Here is a 12,017-nt window from a genome sequence, read left to right as displayed (position 1 = left end):
TACCATACCATCGTCCTCGGTCGTGCAGGATACATACGTAAAACCTACGTATACTTGTATTGCTCACTGTCCTCAGGTTGCGAAGGACACTCACGTAAAACCTACGTGAACTTATACTTACTACTGCCTCGGTTGTGTCAGGCACTTACGTAAAACCTACGTAAACCCCCGCGTACCCCTATCCTCGGTTGTGAAGGATACTTACGTAAAACCTACGTAAACTTGTACGTATTACTGTTCTCGGGATATGTAGAACACTTATGGTTACGAATAGTCTAGTGGATATACAACATGGGAAGCCCCCACCAATAGAACATACTATCGGTCCAGTAGAGCCACATGTTACAAACGAACTTACTATTACGCATTTACTTTCTGTGAACTCGCTCAACTAGTTGTTGATCTTCTGTTACATGCCTTGCAGGTCGATAGATACATGGAGCTTGCACATGGAGGAGCTGGTCGTTGTGGGCTTGGATCGTGATTGTCTTGTTAAACGCTTATGACATTTAATACTTTATTATGATGGGTTTTATTTATACGCTTCCGCTAAACTGTGATAACTTACTTATGTTTTGGAAACACCTTTCATATGGATTTGGCTTGGTTTAATGGCAATTACTTTTACTATATATATTGTTCTATATGATTGGTGGCTTGATCCTGGTCAGTCACGCTCCCAAGCGGTGATACTCCGCAGGTGGATTTTGGGGGTGTGACAGTTCCAACATAAAATCCTCACATGATTTGATGATTTCTTTTAGTTTAGATTAGTTACATACTTGTATTAACCCTAGTTCGTGACCCTCCTTGGTTGTCTTTACATCAAGAGAAGTGGTGAACATTCAAGGGGTCCCTAAATGGAAGCATGTTCTTCCTACCCCATACATGACATTCATGAATGACTCGAGGTGCCTAAACGAAGATCTTAATCTTCTACCTCCTACTTGAAATATTGAACTTAATAATACGTAATACTTAAATATATATATACACACATTCGAACCTTTAATATTAAACTTGTGTTTATATGTTAAAGTAGTAGAATGACATCTAAGACTTAACACTCCAAGTATGATTCTAATGGGCTTACTACCCATGAAATACAATATAACCCTAGTGGTTACGTAGTGTCATATAAGAGTATAAGTCAAAGATGATTATTTTGATATCCTACTTTATGCTATGTTAAACTCCAAATTATAATCTTCCGTTATACGCCAAACTCACACCTACGTTTCCTTGTGTAGAAGGACTAGGTGCTCCAACTTAATCCATCCACCAAACTCGCTCGCGGGATTTCAAGTGGGAAAGCTTGCAACCACCGTGAGTATACTCGAACCCATTTTACTTTTAAACACTTTGGGTGCAACATGTATTCTATATTAAACGCACGTGACACTTGAAACTAATTTGAAACATGCTCTATCCTTTTAAACATGAAACATGAAACTTGTGATACTTGAGACTATTTTGTGCTATGTGAACGTTTAATCCTTGTGTGTAGTTCCGCCTTAACAATGGTAGCGCTATAGGGGTAATGCACCTCCCCCATTTGTAGTCGAGGGGTATTGTTAGGAGGAGACATATTAACCTCCCGTGAAACTTTGGGTTAGGTACTTTAACGCATTGGAAACTTGGGCTATCACTTGGACTGCGTAAACTAGCATGGCTGAAACTATTTTATTATGTTCATGTTGGATATGAGTTTTTATTCTATTATGCTATGTAAACAAACTTGTATACTCGCTCTTTGCTTTTGCATTGAAACTCTATTTTAATACATGTTTCAGGTTGATTATTGAAGTATGGATGATTGATGAAACAAGTTTAGGGTGGCTAGATACACACCTAAATTTATCTATCTTTTGTTGTTATGTTACATGTTGAAACAATGTTGTTATTTCATTTTAAATTTTGTATGACATTTAGTTTTGAAATGAAATTTGAATTAAATTAAATATTGTCACATAGTGTTATGACGTCTCTAGCAATCTATACACACTTCGTCTCATCCCGATGTTTCCGCCATCGGTTGGGGTGTGACAATATACTAAAAAAGTACAGTTTGATGTACTCTCAAATGTGATCTACCAAAGTATATTTTGATATACTATGTACAAAATCCAACATATGTTTTAATATACTACTTTGTTTTTTACCAAAGCATAGTTTGATATGCTACTGTTTACCAAAGTATAGTTTGATATACTACCAACATTGTTATTTCATAATCCAAAGTATAATTTGATATACTACCAAAGCATAGTTGATATGCTATATTTTTAAACCAAAGCATAGTTGATATGCTATATTTTTAAACCAAAGCATAGTTGATATGCTACCGATACTTTTATCCTTAAACCAAGTATACTTGAGATATACTATCAAATTTCTTATTTTAATTACTAAAGTATATTTTGATATACTATCCATTTAACTTTTTAAAACTAAAGTATACTTTGTTATACTATTTATACATACTTTTCAAAACCAAAGTTTATTTTTGTCTGTACTATAAACCCTTTTCCAAAACGACACGTTTTCAGAAACAAAACTTTTACATTAGATTCATGGCTATTTTAAAAAATATAAAACCTTTTCTCGTATTATCCAAAGCTATGAATCTAATACACAAAATCCTATGTTACTCACAGGCATTTTTATGCTAACGTACCTATTTTCGTATATGTTTCAGGTAATGCTATGTGATGATTGATGATGCACGCTACATATAGGATGGACTAGTGCCTTAGCGACTTTAAAACTGAGAAACAATTAATTGTATTTATCTAAATTGTATCAAAACATTGAGTTCAATAATTCAATAAAACAAAACTATTTGATCCATGGTTGTGAAACAATGATTCTGTTACAACACTCCCCGACGTTTCCGCCACGGTTTGTTGTTTTACGTGGTCGGGGTGTGACATATGGGAGCGACGTGGTCAGGCCGGCGTGAGGTGTCATGTGTTTTTTTTTTAAAGTTGACAATTATATAAAAACACAACTCATATTAATTTAAAAAAAGTTACATAAAAGTCAATCCTAAAAATAAAAAAAAAACTACTTAATAAATCCTAAAAAATTAAAAAAAAAAAACTATTTATTAAATCCTAAAAAAAATTAAAAATCAACTTATTAAATCCAACAAAAAAATAAATTTTTTTTACAAAGTACGGTAAATATTAAAGTGGGGAACCCACTTAAACTCCGTATTCCCGTCGTGTCTACTTCATCTTCGCGATCTCCACTCGATCGTCGTGGGTCAAGTCGGCCGCAGGGACACGGTCGAATCAAACTTTAAGCCTCCAACCTCGGTTTAAGCTCACGCCATTTGTGTTGACATGCGTTTAAATTGTGACACATATTCCCGACGTGTTGTTGGTATTGTTGAACGCTTGCCCCCAATACGTGGTTTGACTGTGTTGTAGGGTACGTTGTGCGTCAACAATCGATGCCACTAGTGTTATTTCCTCCTCTTCGGTCCAATGCACCATTTTCGACTTTTTGGTGTGGAATTGGTGGAAGAAGAATGAGAAAATGCTATAATTGTGTTGGGTAATGGTTGAAGAAGAATGGTAAAATATGTAACTTTGGTTGAGTATTTATAGGTAAAAGATGTAACTTTTTTAAAAATTTGATTTACCATATTTAACTGCCACCCCCAAGGGCTACCCCTAAACGACTACATCGAACCAGCCATGTCACAATCCCCCCCCCGCCCCACGTCAGGCTCAATCCTCACGCCAGCAAGGCAACGCAATGGCCAACGCTAGCTCGGTGTGGTCTAGCTAGCATTTTCGGCATTCCGCCGCCCCAAGCCCCGCCCCACACCCCGCAGTCTAAGAATTGATAAATATTAAGCACATGTCACTGTTTAATTGGTTGATTATGGTCATGAAAAGTCTATAAGAGATGCTTCATTTGATTTGTGTTCAGTTAGGTGTCTCCCATAGCCGCCTCCATTAGCTTTTTTTTGAACGGCAAGAACCGACGTGTCAACCATCGTAACATCGAGCACTGTGGCCATGGTCAACCACTCGACCGTCACCAGCCCCTTGGCTCTTCCAGATGTGCGGAAACCCGATCTCCACCCGCCCTAAGGCACGACAGTGGAATAATCAATAAAACGTCGCCTTCCATCCAAGACGAACCCACGCCACTCGTATTCACTGTTTACCTGAATGCCACAGAAGATAATGAAATGAGTGGATCCGCCTCCAATAGCTAAATGGCAAATTGAGTTGGTAAATGGCTAAAATGGTGAATTTCCCAAAACTAATTCCATTTATAAACTTTTCTTTATGTTGAATTAATTGTTTGTTAATGTATTAATTTGTTTAATTGTGTTTTATTTTTTTATTTTATTTTTATTTGTTTAATTTACTTTTCATTTAAAAAAAAAACAAAAAAGTTCTAAAGTAGTTGAAAGGAGTAATGGTACTGATTTTGTGGTGTTAGGATAGTTTAAGGTAAAGAGAAATTATCTTTGATGGGGAGACCAATATTCAATTCTTGAGAGGTGTAATTATTTAAAAATAAAATTAGTTGTTAAAAAAAAGATAGTTTAGGATGAAAATGACGTGGCAGTGTAGGATTGGAGGGGACTCCACTAAAGGATTGTCAAAATGTAATTAAAAAATAATAAAACAAATCCCTTGTCCACCAAGTTCCTTTATGTGAGAAGATCCACTCATTACTATTTTTCCACAAAAACCACATGGTCATATAGAGGAGGAAAGTCTTCGTATCCATCGATGTATCTCCATCTTATTCCCTTCCTGAAGTAGGTTCCAAACCGAAGGGGATGACATCAGGTCTAACCCAAGCAATTAGTACCCTCAATCAAACACCTTTAGCCACAAATGAGAAGGTGGTCAATGTCTTCCATTTCTATGTAATATAACGGGCAAGCCGAATTGTTAATAGTAACCCCATGGGCCAGCCATCAGGGTTCTGTTTTGCACTAGCCCCCAAACAAAGCATTGAACCTTGATCAGGGTCTAAGAAATCCAATTCGACTCCGGCCCTGAATCACCCGATAAAGTACCAACATGCCACTTCCTACAAGAATTAGAGAAGAAAAGAAGTCGTTGCTGGAATCATCGATCCAAGTCTAGGTATCCGACCCAAAACCGAAGTTATAACTTTTGACCAAATCATCCATATACGAAAACTCATGTTCCCAAAAAAGTAGGGACCGATCTAAGAATCTAGTTCCAATGGAAAACGATAAAGATGACTCCTTAGGAAATTAAGCATTGTTTTCTCCCTCTCTAAAGCATAGAGGTCAGGAAACAAATGTCTTAATCCTAGAAACGAGTGTATGGTTTAGGATCAAATAGAAAGACTTCTAAAAATAAGAAGTGCACAAAAGCTCCTAAAAATAAACCCACTATAACACGCCTTCATATTGTGGGAGATGAAATGTATGTCATTTATTCATCATTCCTTTTGTTTATGCCAGACTGTTGTTGTTGCTGTGTTGTTAGGTTATGGGGTGTGATTCCCTATTTCTCCTTCTCTTCATCGTCCATCTCAACTCCACATCACCCTCTTCTTACACTTCTGCATCTTTCTCCCAAGTTGGGATATGGTTTCCTTTCTTCCCCCTCCCCTTCCCCCTCCCCCTCCCCCTCCCCCTTCCATTTTTTAATTTCTTTTTTTAAATACTTAAATGCAAAAATATAAATACTTTTTATTACAATTAAAAAAGGTACATAAACTATATAAAAATGACATATTTAAAAAAAAGTCATATTTTTTTAGAAAAAAAAGACTTGATTTAAAAAACAAATTTGAGGAGTCTTTCTAAGATAAAAATATTGACATATACAACTACAAACAAATTTGATGGGTCTTTTTAAAATTAAAACCTTATTCTAAGGTGTATTATCTAAAACTAGAGTAAACTGCCCTTTTGGTCCCTGTGGTTTGGCCAGTTTTGCCATTTTAGTCCAAATCTCAAACTTTTTAAATTTGGGTCCCTGTGGTTTGCATTTTATTGCCATTTTAGTCCAAAACTCAAAATCCCTCATTTTTTACTGTTTGAACTCCCCTTTTTTGTCTTTATCTACAGGGGTAGTTTGGTCATTTAATGTTCAGTAAATCAATTTATTTATTAAAAAACCCACATAATATAAATACCCCTTATTAATCGCACACACATTACATCATCATCTTCAACCCTATTCTCATCTCAGTTCATCTTCCCCTCTCCCAAAAATCATCCCCGACGATCTTCATTCTTGCCAAGGCGATTCCGATGGATGACGATGGGGATGATTTTAGCTGATGTGTTCAAAAAGAAGGCGTCCATTTTGATCTAGAAGTAAAATACGGTACGTATTTGTAGTGGATAAGCTGGATTTGAAAACCCTTGTTTCTGATTGAAAGTTATTTTCTTATTCTACAGCTAATCATCCCGATTTATTCACCCTGAAAGTGAACCATGGTGGTGATTTCACTGATGAGGATGATTTTCAATACGTCGGGGGTAAGGTAGACTACGTTGATAATGTGAATTCTGATATGTTTTCAATCATAGTGATGAATGATATGTTGTTAGCATTTGGTTATTCAGAAGAGGATGTTGTGGTTTACCATTTTAGGGTTCCAGGGGAAGATTTAATGGTAGGTTTGAGGCCTCTAGGCACTGATAGGGATGTATTGAGATTGATTAGTTATGTTGAAAAAAGCAAGGTGCTAGAGGTGTATATTCAACATGTTAGCAGGTTTTCAAAAAAGGATGTTGAAAAGGAACCTGAATACGTAGACCTTAGTGATGAGGGAAGTTATGAGGGTATTGATCAGCAGGATAAAGACAGTGAGGATAGTGATCAGGATGAAGATAGTGAATGGGAGAGTGATGATGGTAGTTATGAAGGATCCTGTGAAGGTAGTGCAGGTGAGGGTGAAAAGGCATAAGGTGTAGAGACCACCCCTAGCAAACGCGTTAAGTCATTTCATAGGAAAAGTGTAAAGGCTAAGAATAGGAAGGATAAAGTGGGTCAGGATGAGGATGATGAAGATCCAGATTACATCATTGATAAAGATAATGTTGTGGAAGATTATAATGTTGATATGAAAGAGTATTATGCTGAAGTAGATGCTGAAATTAGTGAACAATATGAACAACAAGTTGATGTAGATGAGGATGATGATCAGGTGGATTTAGATGGCTTGGAAAGTTTAACTGATTCAGATGGTGACACAGCTCTTCAAAGAGCTTGTAGGAGTGTTAGGAAAGACAAAAGAAGGTCTAAAACATCTGGTGAATGTCCATTTTATCTTGGCCAGTCATTTCCTGATAAGGGTAGTATTAAGATGTTGGTCAAGAATCATGCAATTGAAACTCGGAGACAACTCCATATTACAAGGAATGACAACACCAGATTCCGTGTGATATGTATGGGTGGGATTCCAAAACTGAGTAGTTGTGAAATAAATGCTAGAGGACCCTCTCAACCAACTGCATTTAAGGGTAAATCTGGAAATACCCAAAATGCAACTGGGCCCTCACAAGATGGGCCTAACCCTAAAAAGAATACACCACCCACTTGCCCTTGGATGCTTTATGTCTCTAAAGTTAAAAAGGCAGGCTTTTGGGTTGTGAAAACCCTAAACAAAGAACATGTATGTCTGAACACCAGAGATGTTAGACTGTGCACGGTTTCCTGGTTATCTAAAAAAATTCAACACACTATGAAAAACAATCCTGGGATACCACTTAAAGCTCTACAGGAAGATCTTCAAAGGAAATATCAAGTTTAAGTGACTTTGCACCAAGTTTTTAGGGCTAAGATGAAGGCAACAGAGAAAGTGCAGGGTTACTATAGGGCTCAGTATGAGAATCTCAGGAATTATTGTGAGGAGCTTCTCATATCTAATCCTGGAAGCACAGTTTAGATAGATGTTGAACCTTGTGGCAATCCTAGCAGTCCAACAAGGCAATTCAGGAGGATATATGTTTGCTTAGGTGCATTAAAGGCTGGATTTAAATTGATAGGGAGACCTATACTGGGGCTTGATGGATGTTTTTTGAAAGGGCCATTCCCTGGCCAGATTCTCACAGCAGTAGGAGTGATGGCAACAATGGGATTTATCATGTTGCCTATGCAGTGGTGGAGGCTGAAACAACTGCAAGTTGGACATGGTTTCTTCAGTGTTTAGGTGATGATCTTGAACTGGAACATAATAGTAATTTCACCTTCATAACTGACAGGCAAAAGGTAACTATTGTTCAATGATATACTTGTTATTTTTGCATTTTCTTATTACAATGCTAACCCATTTTGTAACTATGATGCTAGGGATTAATACCTACTATACAGAAAGTGTATCCAAGCTCAGAGCACAGATATTGCCTGAGACATATACATGAAAATATGAAATCAAAATGGGGTGGTGATGAATACAAAAACCTGTGGTGGAACTGTGCATCTGCATCAACAGTTCCTGAGTTTGAAAAGGCTATGAAAGCAGTTCTTGATAAGGACAAAGGACTACATGATTGGCTAAAAGAAATTCCAAGCAAACATTGGGTCAGAGCCTACTTCACAGGTATGTAATTTACCACTTGAATTGTTTTCAATTGACTTGTTTTGATCATGTTAATTAATTGAATTGAAAATATTACAGGCAGGGCTAGGTGTGATATTTTGCTGAATAACATCTGTGAGGTATTCAATAGGCAATTGATACAAGGTAGGGACAAGCCTATAATAACCTGCCTTGAGTATATCAGAGAGTACCTTATGAAGAAGATTGTTATGGTGAATAACAAGATTGGCAAGTGCAAAGGCCCATTAAAACCAGCTGCTACTGCTGTGCTTCAAACTGCAAAGACTGAGGCTGCAGAATACACTGTAATATGGACTGGAGGAACAAAGTTTCAGGTTAGCACACACTTCAATGACCACCAAGACCAGAGAGTTGTGGTATTAGATGAAAGAACATGCTCTTGTAGAAGATGGGATCTAACAGGCATCCCATGTAGACATGCAGTGGCATGTATCTGGAACATGGGATTACATGGTAAAGGTGATGGATTATGGTGCAATTGTAGAATTTTGGAGGTTTCTAGTATGGTGTGTACATGTAAACAAGTGATCATGCGATTAAATGAGTATCTCACCATGAGTGTACCACATGCTGTTGAAATGATTAATGGAAGTCGAATGTGAATTGTGAATTAATATGGTTGTTCTCATGTATAATTTCATATGCTAACAAGAACGTGTGTGTAATGAAACGAAAGTATGTGTGAGTAAATATGTATGATTATGTGATTATGTGGTTGTAAGTACATTTGCATCATAAGTAGGAAATGTATATAGTGTCATATGTATAGCCTAATATGATGTAGCAAATATATGAGGTTAAGTCGGAAGTTTATACATTAAACCATTGACTTTTGGAAGTCAACTGCACATAAGGGACATAGCTAGAATTTTGACACAATTATAAGATCTTGGAACGTCATATGGTATGTGTTAAATTAATATACGTTTTATGCGTTAACATGATGGATTGTATGAGTTTGAAAGGATGTGATTTGGGCGTATGCCTTATGTTTGTTACACTTGACTATGAAAGCTAATTGCGAGTTATGTATTCGACATGATCATTTATATGTAAAATCATGTATACTAACAAGGGTGTGATTGCGGTGACACAAAAGCATTAGGGATCATGTGGAAATGGACTCAAGCAAGAAAGACTAACGGGTCAAGAAGAGACAAGGAAGCGAATGCGAAAACGGACGCTCAAGGTAAGTGAATCCCAAACTTACCCTTTTGACTTAATATGTTTTGTTGTTTGGTAATTTATCTAGAGTTATGTAAGAAAATATGAAGTAAAGGTAGTGATAGGGTAAGTCTAATGGAAAATAGTCGAATGTGGTTAGGTAAGTTGGGAAGTGCATGATAAAGATCAAACGGGTCGAACATATATGCATGAATCGTGTTACGGTAATGTAATTTATAAAGTTTAAGGACCTCAAGGTATGAATTTTTAATTAATTAGGTAGGGAAATGTTTTATGAACAATTAGAAACAAGTTTCAAGTGAAACGGATGCAAAACGAACAAGTTATGCGAATTTTAGTATCAAAATAGGGAGCTGATCTGGGCATCACCGTAGCTTACGGTGCCCACCGTAAGCTACAGTGGGTGCTGGGCCTTTCCTTCTACCGTAAGGCAGTTAAATGCCACCGTAAGGGTTTTGGGGCCAACGTAGCTTACAGTGGAGGTCAGGTGCAAAATGTAAGTTATGCATTTCTTTGTTTTCCTTTCATTTCGGGCCTCGTGAATTCATCCCAAGCCCCGATAAGCTTCTATAATGCACCTCAACCCTACTAAATGGCTTGATAAGTTACGGTTAAGTATGGAACTCATCTTTAAGATCCGAAATGTACCCGAAAGTCACTTAAAAGGCGTTTAGGAAGCGTTAGTAAGAATGGAATAGGTAAGCGTGTGTGCGGGAAATGAATTAAGTCTGTGGGCCAGTAAGTATAGGTTCAATTTCATTTCAATATGGGAAACTTTTAAGTAATTATAAATAGGAGCAAGTATGTATGTAAATTGTAACACCTCGAAATTTTGTGTCCAATAATATGTTGACACGTGTCATGAGTTTACACGTGGTATTAAATACTAAATAAAGGACTAAAGTTGACAAACATCGAAAGTATGTAAATTCGAGGGCTAAAAATGTCAACAAGGGATAATTGTGACGTACGTAAATCCTAAATGATGCTCGTACCTTCAAACGAATGAATCATGGATCGTACGGAATGAAATGTGGAAGAAAGTGAGGGATTACAAACCACAGGGGTCAAATGCGCCAACATGTTTAAGTTATACCTCTGAGTGACCTTTTGACAAACCCGAAGCTTTGTAATGGTTAATTATGCTCACTAGAATACTCGAAAAAATTTCATAAAGTTTCGTTATCGTACGAGGAAGTTGTGATCAAATTCGTATGCGAGGGATTAAAACGTCAACGTTGAAAGTTAAGGACTTTTCGGGTAACAATAACGTTAACCAAGGACTTAACGAAATGGGTATTAGTCTTGAAGCCCCTAAACGTCAATTCTTAAGGCTCAAATTGCAAGAAACTGATGACCAATCAGTGATCGAAGAGCCAAGGATCAAAGCGCAAAAATCAAAAATTGGAAGATCTGGTGCACAGGGGGGTCGCGCGACGCGAGGCCCTGGGGGGGGACCGTCGCGTCACGCGAAGGCTGGTCTGATCGTTTTCTTTTGCTCCATGCTTACCTTTTCACTCCCAAACGACTTAGTTCTATTAATGCAGCAGCATGGGCGCCCCCTACCTGCTTTAGGGCCCTTAGAGACACATGTTGATGATCAATGAGCATGGGTAGACCTTGTTGTCAACAATCTAGTGCCTTATGAACACTATATAAAGGCCTTCATATGCAACAAGTCCTTCACACCTTTCTCTTGCACTTCTGATCACTTCTGGAGCTCCAAAGCAGAACCAAGCCATCCCTAGTCGTGCATAGGACTTTGGTAAGCTTCCTTAACCTTTCTTAGTTGAGTTTTTGGTTAGTTATAGCTTAAAAGTCAAACCGTCGTAATTAACGGTTGACTTAACGATTAATCACAAATGGTTCAGTGATTAGCCGAATCAAAGGTAGTTATTTGTTGGTAATTATGTGGGCTTTAAACCCCTAAAAGGGCACCCTCTGATTCCCACTCTAACTAGTCCGAATGTCGAGTCAAACGTGCTTAGAAAAAGTCAACAGAAATGCTATTTTGCGATATTATGCATAATCAGTAATGTAGATGGTGTGTAACCTGTTTTAACACTCATAAAACATGATAATAAGTATATTAACTAGTCTAAGCTTGTTTGATCCGACCATTTACTGTTTTGACCCGGTTCGGAGCCGAAAGTCGCAAAACTTTGACTTTTTCTTTGACTTCAGTTCTGACCCGTTAAAGTATGATATAGATATGCCTTAGGACTCTCTTAGGACCAGGTTACATG

The sequence above is a fragment of the Helianthus annuus genome, chromosome 2 (genome assembly GCF_002127325.2).
Source record: "Helianthus annuus cultivar XRQ/B chromosome 2, HanXRQr2.0-SUNRISE, whole genome shotgun sequence".
Taxonomy (NCBI): Eukaryota; Viridiplantae; Streptophyta; class Magnoliopsida; order Asterales; family Asteraceae; genus Helianthus; species Helianthus annuus.
Note: the sequence above shows the minus strand (reverse complement) of the source record.